A 7,991-nucleotide genomic window follows, 5' to 3' on the forward strand; every position below is an offset into this window, starting at 1 on the left:
AAAGACATCTCAGGGCCTTGACCAAATTTTCAAAACTGTTGTTTCAAGGTAGATGGATGAGGTGTAGCTGACTGCATTGATGTCTGCCTATGTTTAGGAGGGGGCCTCTGATGTCTGTGTTGTGGATCATAGTGCCATTGGGGACTGAAAGATGGAGGTTGAGATCTTGGGACAGGTTGGTATCTACCTTGGCATTTATACACCGGCGCCAAAGAGATGACAAGTGAGCATAGCGTTGCTCTCCAATCCTTCAGTGAATGAAGGGATTCATCACTACGCTCGGCAAGGCGTTTGGGGCCTTAAAACAGGAGATCCTCCACAGTAGTCAGTACTTCTCTGGTGAATCCCGATAGGTGTAGCCACAAAGCCTGTCTCATGACCACAGATATCGCTATGGATTGGGCCACTGTGTCAACAGCATCCAGTAGTTGATCTTCAGGCACTAGTGCCTGGACTTGTTCTTGTTTGTCCTCTGGGTCATGCTGAATAAAGTAAATGAATTTGGAATAGTTTTTACGGTTATATTTTGATAGGAGCACGAGCGCCTCAGAGTTAGCAATCCTGAATTGGATCATGGTGGATGAGTAAGCCTTGTGGCCAAAGAGGTCTAGCCTCTTCCATTCTTTGTCATATGGGGTCATGTGGGAATGTTATCTCCCCTTCTCATTCACTGCATTGACAAGGGAATTTGGAGTATGGTTGGAGAATAAGAATTCCCTTCACATGGACATAGTATTTCTTGTCCACAGATTTGTAGGTAGGTGGTATAGATGCTAGGTTCTGCCAGATCACTGTGGCTGGGTCCAATAAGGCTTTATTGATCAAGAGCGCAATTTTTACCAATGAGGAGGTCTGTAATAACTTAGGTGGCTGCTCTCGAACCTCCTCTAGTAGAATCTGTAGAGTCTGCTATTCTGCAAAAGAGTTCTTGAAATTGCCTAAAATCATCCACAGCTCTGGGAGATGATGGTATGAGCTCATCCTCCCCAGAAGAAGCAAAGATGTTAGCTGGAGGTGTGATTTCTTCTTCATGTTCCTTGAAAGGTTCTACCTGTGGTTCAGGAGGCCCAGAGACTGATGAGGATGGAGAGTGTCTTTCGGTCTCTCTGATAAGTGGGTAGTTGAGGAAAGTGTCACCTATACGCAACCCAAAGGTCCCAATATGGCCAGTGTAGGGGAATAGGTTTATGGGGTGACATCCATGTTGCCTTTACTAAGGACTTGGTTCAGTTCTAGTGTCTTGGTATCAAGGATGCATATAGGGGTTATGTTGCACTATCCCTAGATATAATGGGGTGTGTGGGATACAACTGAATACTTCTCCTCCTCCACACTGAAGAAGCGGGAGGGCAGTTTCAGGCGGTGAAGAAGAGTTTAGTATTATTTCCATCTCTGGGGAAGAGAAGTGAATTGCTGGTAATTCAGTATAGAGGAGCAGTATCTCCGGGATTTCAGAAATGACCAGATCTCTCAGGAATCTGAACTCTTGTGGTACCAGCATGATCATCATCATTGGTACCACATAGTATGAGTGCATTGGTGCTGTAGAAGGTCTAGACGTCAGTGCAGAAGTTGTTGGTGCTGAGCTCAGAGTGCAGTCTGTCAAGTAGCCAGTAGGTGCCAAAGACTTTGCCAGTGCTGAGGCGCTTGGAACCGTGTGTTTAGTTGAGGTAACTGGTACTGACTTTGAGATTTTTGCTTTGTCTTTGTCAGTATCGTGCGACGGTACTCTTTATGTGGTCCTGCCCTCCTAGGGTTTTTGGACCTATCAATAACACAGATACTGGAAGTACCTGGGCAGTCAAAGAAGCCAGGTCTCATTCCATAAGATGTGGAGATCACAGAGCATGCTGGGGGATGCCTTTTTTGGGGGGGGAGGGGGAAGGTGGCTCCTTAGTGGGTGAGCTCAGGGTGTGTTTCTTGTCATCCTGAGAGACTGTAGATTTTCTCTTTGCAGCACATGGAGAGTGTGGGGCAGCAGATGATGGTGCTGACGGAGACCACTGTGCAGGAAAGATATTGGGGCCAGGATCTGAGTCTGGCCTCAATGAGCTTTCCCTCCTAATCAATTTTAGTTTCAGTTCATGGACCTTTCAGACTTGCATTTGCAATTTGAGGCAGTGGGTGCACTTCTGTGGTACATGCCCCTCACCCAGACATCAAATGAGTGTCCGTCACTCACCGGGATGGCCTCATGGCAGGAGAGCCATGCATAACCTCAAGCAGGGAGAACTTCCCTATAGAGAAGAACATAAGATCTACACTAAACTAAGAGTTAACAGAGAGAAAAGAACTGAAAGAAAAGGTTTAGTTTGTTTTCTTTTAAGAAGACAATAAGGGGAGAAAATTATAGCTCAAAGCTATCTCATCATGGAATAGGGATTATACATTCTAATTCTATATATTGTCTCATACTATTCATGTAATGTTTAAGAAAATTTTTGTAAACTAGTTCCAATAGTTCATGGATTAGGGACCCAATTTTATGAGGTTCCAGGGGCTTCTATATAGATTATTTAGGTTAATCGTTCTATCTACCACTGGGACTCAGTGCTCAGTCTAGAAGATACCATCAGATGCTTAGTTTTGCAGTTCTCAAACTGTGGATTTGTGTCTCCAGAGATAACAGGCTCATTAACAGCAAAAATATTTTTAAATAAATAAATATATGAAGGTGAGAAATAACAGACCTCAACCCTATAGTCCCTCTGCAAATTTGTGTACACAGAGTCAATCCCTTACCTCTCTCTAAAAGTGCCAAGTTTCAAAAAGTTCAATGAATAGAAGATTGTTGGGGGCGGAATAGATCTGGACAAGGAGAAGTCTGGAGATAAATGTGAGAAGGGAGGGACAGGCAGTAGAAACAAAAGTGAAACTGTTTGAGCAGCAGATTCCAGAAGTCTTGAGGTCTTTTTGAGTGTAGCCTTCATTGATTTGAGATCTACCATACCATTCTCTCACTAGAAGGGAAAAGCAGGCCGTAAAAGAGACCCAGTTTGGGAATATTTTAATGAAGTTCCTCTACCTGTGGGTAAGACAGGCATGCGTGCAAAATGCAAATAGTGCAACGAAGAAATGCAAGGCCTGGTTGCCTGAATGAAACATCATGAGAAGTGCTCCTTCTCAGGAGGAAGCTGCGTTGAAGATGATGAAAGGAACGTGTCTGAACATGCAAGATCTTCAGGTTGGTAAACTTTTTTATTTCATATTTCTTTCTTAAGGACTGCCTGTCTCTCTTTTGGACTACTCTTGAATTCTCATGTTTGAGCAAAAAATATAGTTGTTACTCTATGGTACTATCATTTTAGATGCAGTTGTGATAAAAAATAAATAGCTGAAATAGGCAGATCTTCCTTTTACAATTTCACCTTTAAAGTAGTACTGAGTGTCAGTGAATACAATGAGTAATACTAAATGAGCAGTATGGCAATAATTAAATAACCGCATTGACTTATTTTGTTTAGGAGAATCCATCCTCAACATATAGGATTCTGAAGACTATCCACCTTCAAGATCACCATCATCTTCTATAGTTTCAGAGTTATCTGCTAATGATAGTGTTTCAGTTACATCATGTATGTCACATAGCCACAGTATATCACTTGTAGCAGAAAGAAAAGAAAAAAAAATCTCCATCATCCAGAAACAACCATAGATAAGTTTGTGATAAGAACCAGCAGATTACAAAAAGAGATAATTGATGAAAATAATTGCCCGGTTTGTTTATGCAACAAACTCTCCTTTCCATGTGATTGAGAACCCACACTTCATTAACATGGTTCAGTCATTAAGACCAGAATACAGTCCACCCAACAGAGCAGATGTCGCATGCAAATTGCTGGATAAAGTGTATGAAAGAGAAATTGAGCGGTGTGCAAAAAGGTCTAGAGGGTGAAATTGTTAACCTGAGTCTTGATGGTAGAGCAATGTCCACAACGATCCTGTTGTATGTGCTTGTGTGACAACAGAAGAAGGGAATGTCTTCCTTACAGAAACAATTGATACATCAGGAAATGCACACACAGCAGAATACTTACAAGAAGCAGCATTAAAAGCTATAACAAATGGTGAAAACAAATTCTAATGTCTAGTATGCAGCTTGGTCACAGACAATGCTGCAGATGTATCCAAGATGAGAAGAAATTATTTAGAAGAGAGTCCCAAGCTAATAATATATGGTTGCAGTGCTCATTTGATGCACCTTCTAGCCAAAGACTTCAGTGTTCCAGAAATAAAGGCTAATGTTGCTGAAACTGCAAAATACTTCCATAACAACCACTTTGCAGCAGCTGCTCTGAAAAATGTGGGAGGAACCAAGCTAACTCTTCCACAAGACATGTGATGGAACTCAGTAGTGGACTGTTTTGAGCACTATATCAAGAACTGGCCTAATCTGATGACAGTTTGTGAGCAAAATCATGAAAAAATAGATGGCACTGTCACAGCCAAAGTTCTGAACATTGGACTTAAGAGAAATGTTGAACACATGCTGAGTACCCTGAAGCCTATTTCTGTAGCCTTACACAAAATGCAGGGAAATATCTGTTTTATTGCTGATGCTGTTGAAATTTGGAAGGAACCGAGTGAGATCTTAAAAAGAGAAATATGCAATGAGAGTTAAATTACAAGCATTAAAAAAAACGAAATGGACAAGCACTATCTACAGCTCATTTTCTTGCAAATATTCTCAATACTAGGGACCAGGGTCAAACCTTAACTGCTGACGAAGAGGAGTTGGCTACGACATGGACATCCAGCAATCATCCCTCCATAATGCCAAGTATAATAAACTTCAGAACTAAGGGTGAACCATTCAAGAAATATGTGTTTGCTTATGATGATTTAAAGAATGTCAAACCAGTGAACTGGTGGAAGTCACTTAAGCACTTGGATTCAGAGACTGTTGAAGTGATAATCTCACTTTTAACAGCAGTAGCTTTTTCTTCCAGTGTAGAAAGAATATTTTCTTCCTTTCGACTAATTCATTCCAAATTGAGAAAGCGTTTGGGACATGAAAAAGCAGGAAAGCTGGTTTTCTTTTCCAGATTATGAACAGGAAAATGAAGGTGAAGACGACTGAGTTAGCTGCAGAAGACAATATTTTAAGTTTCTCATGTTGACCTGGCTGATATAGTAGATTTAATTTAAAAAAAAAGTAGATTTCATTTAAACTATTTTAGTTAAACAGTTTTAAACAAAAACAAACCTGATTTTAAAAAAACTTGAATGTTTCACTAAATTCAAAAATTCATATGCTTGTTTTGTTAAAATATTATATGTTGGCTGTTGAAGAAAAAAATTCAGAATACATAACACTGTTGTTTTAATTAAATAAAACAATTTAAATTTCTGTCTGGTTATGTTCTCCTCCTAATACAGCATGGCAAGAAAATCCTCCAAATATTACTGATTAACATGTTGAATTGGAGATATTTATGAAGTCACTGGGAGGTGAACGATCTGCTTCAATTACCTTTGGTATATAAAATAACCAATCATTCATTTTCTGATATAGCTGTAAAACGAATCTGAAAAGTTTTCAAAATAAATCACTTAAAAATGTATAGTGTGTACCTTCTAAAAATGAAACCTACATCCATCCCTCAGTTGTGAAGAATATGTATTAAAGTTATAACAACCAACAAGAATGTAGAAATCACTTTTCTAGAAACCACTTTTATGCAGAAATCCATGATTAAATCAAGTCTTCCTGACTAGTTCATTTAAATCATGATTTAAATAATTTGATTTAAATCAAATCCACCCTGTTAGCACCATCTCAAAAAAAGATAGATTTGAATTGGAAAAGGTACAGAGAAGGCCAACAAAAAACGATTAGGGGAAATGGAACAGCTTCCATATGAGGAGAGATGAAAAAGATTGGGACTTTTCAGGTTAGAAAAGAGGCAACTAAGGAGTGAGGGAGGGGATAGGATAGCAGTTGATACAATCATGAATGGTGTAGAAAAATGTGAAGGGGTAAATAGCACTAACAAGAACCAGGGGTCACCCAATGAAATTAATAAATAGTAGGTTTAAAAACCAAACACAAGGAAGTACTTCACAAAATGCACAGTCAACCTATGAAACTCATTACCAAGGGTTGTTGTGAAGGCTAAAAGAATAATTGGGTTAAAAAAAAAAAAAATTAGGTCCATCAATGGCTATCCTCCACGAACCTATTAGCCAAGATGGTCAGGGATGCAACCCCATGTTCTGGGTGGCTCTAAGTCTCTGACTGCCGAAAGTTGCAACTGAACGATGGGATGGATCACCCAATAACTGCCCTGTTCTGTTCATTCCTGCTGAAGCATCTGGCACTTGCCACTGCCGGAAGACAGGAAACTGGGATAGATGGACCATTAGTCTGACCAAGTATGGCCTGTCTTACATTTATATACATCATATCCCTTTTCAAAGTAGAGATATTCACAAAACTCCACATATCAAGAGACAGTGCCACATCCCAATACTAATACTAATAAACCGACCTTTAATATGTGGAGCCACATACCAAATTTCTGTTTCTCAGAAATTTACCTGCATTCTCCTCTCAGGAAATACATACTCCAGGAAAGATTCTGAACAGATTTCACATTTAACCACCACGACCTCTAAAGTTCCACCAGTTATAACTTGTGGGACATCTTCATTTGGCTTTTATAACTTTAGTACTGAAGGAATCATGACTGCTGTACATTTACATTGGGAACCTGTCACAGATATATAGGATCAGTACTACAGCCCCAGTTTTGGAACAGTCTCTAGGAGGAATCCCTTCAGTGTGCCAGAGGGTCTCAGCTCTTTCTCCCCTGTAAGCCATGCAGCTTCACTGCCTCCTAAGACTGGACCTCTGGGCTGTCAGCATTCCTACTTCACATTGTGAGCTCTGTTCAGAGAGTCCAGCTGAGATAGACTTGTACACTCTCCAGTGATTAATGCACTTCACAAACCAATTGCAGTGACACTCAGTGTTGTCAAAACAGTTGGGTTTATTAGTCAACTGGAACACAGCACAGGAAGTCCTTCGGTTAGCACAGACGAGTGGTCTCTAAACTGTGGTGCATGCCCCCCTAGGGGGGTACAGAGGAACATCAGGGGGCACGGAAAAGCCTGGGCCAGTCCCCACGGGAAGCAGGGAGGGAGCATCACCCAGCCCCACTCTGGCCCTGTCTCTGACCCCCAGCCTTGGCTCCCAGCCGCTGGCCCCGACCCTCAGCTCCTTTCCCGGCTCCAGCCCACGGTCTGCCCCCAGCTGTGGCCCCACCCCCACTCCTGGGGAGAGGGGGGCATGCAGACAGGGGTAAGGGAGGGAACTACTGTGAAAAGTTTGGGGAGCACTGGCATAGACAACTGAAGGTTAAAGCATAGACCATTCTGGTAAGCCAAGCTGTAGTGAACCCCCTTGTTCAAGCTGTCTTCTCTTGGTCTAACCTCCTTGATCACCCTGACTCCCTCTGACAGCCAAATCTTATCCCCTCAATGGGCAAGACTGCACACATAGGACTCAAAAATATTACAGAAAATTCCCACTGTCACTATTGGCTTTATTGTGGTATTTGCTGTATTTTCTATTCTTACAGGAAATCCTATAGATATCACAGTAATATTATTGCAGCTTTTAAAAAAATAAAAAAATAAACTTGCCTACTTGTGGTTACATAGAAGCAACATTGATACAGTGGGCACATTTAAGTTCATTTCGGTTTGATATATTACAGCTTCAGAAGTTATTTTCCATCCATTGAGGAACACTGTCTGAACTGGTAATTGCTCCAACTGGAATGAACTTTAAATGCACCTACTGTATTAAATCATAAGTAGTCTAGAATATCAGGCCTGTATAACTGAAAAAAACAGATGTGTTTCTTACCAGTATTGAGTAAAATACTCTTCTCCTGCAAGTTGTCAGAAAGTGATGAGCTAATACAACAGTATTAAGACAAAATATCAACCAAAAATATTTGGAAAATGGTAAGAATACTATAAAC

The sequence above is a fragment of the Terrapene carolina genome, unplaced genomic scaffold (genome assembly GCF_002925995.2).
Source record: "Terrapene carolina triunguis isolate 2854851 unplaced genomic scaffold, T_m_triunguis-2.0 Scaffold85, whole genome shotgun sequence".
NCBI lineage: Eukaryota > Metazoa > Chordata > Testudines > Emydidae > Terrapene > Terrapene triunguis.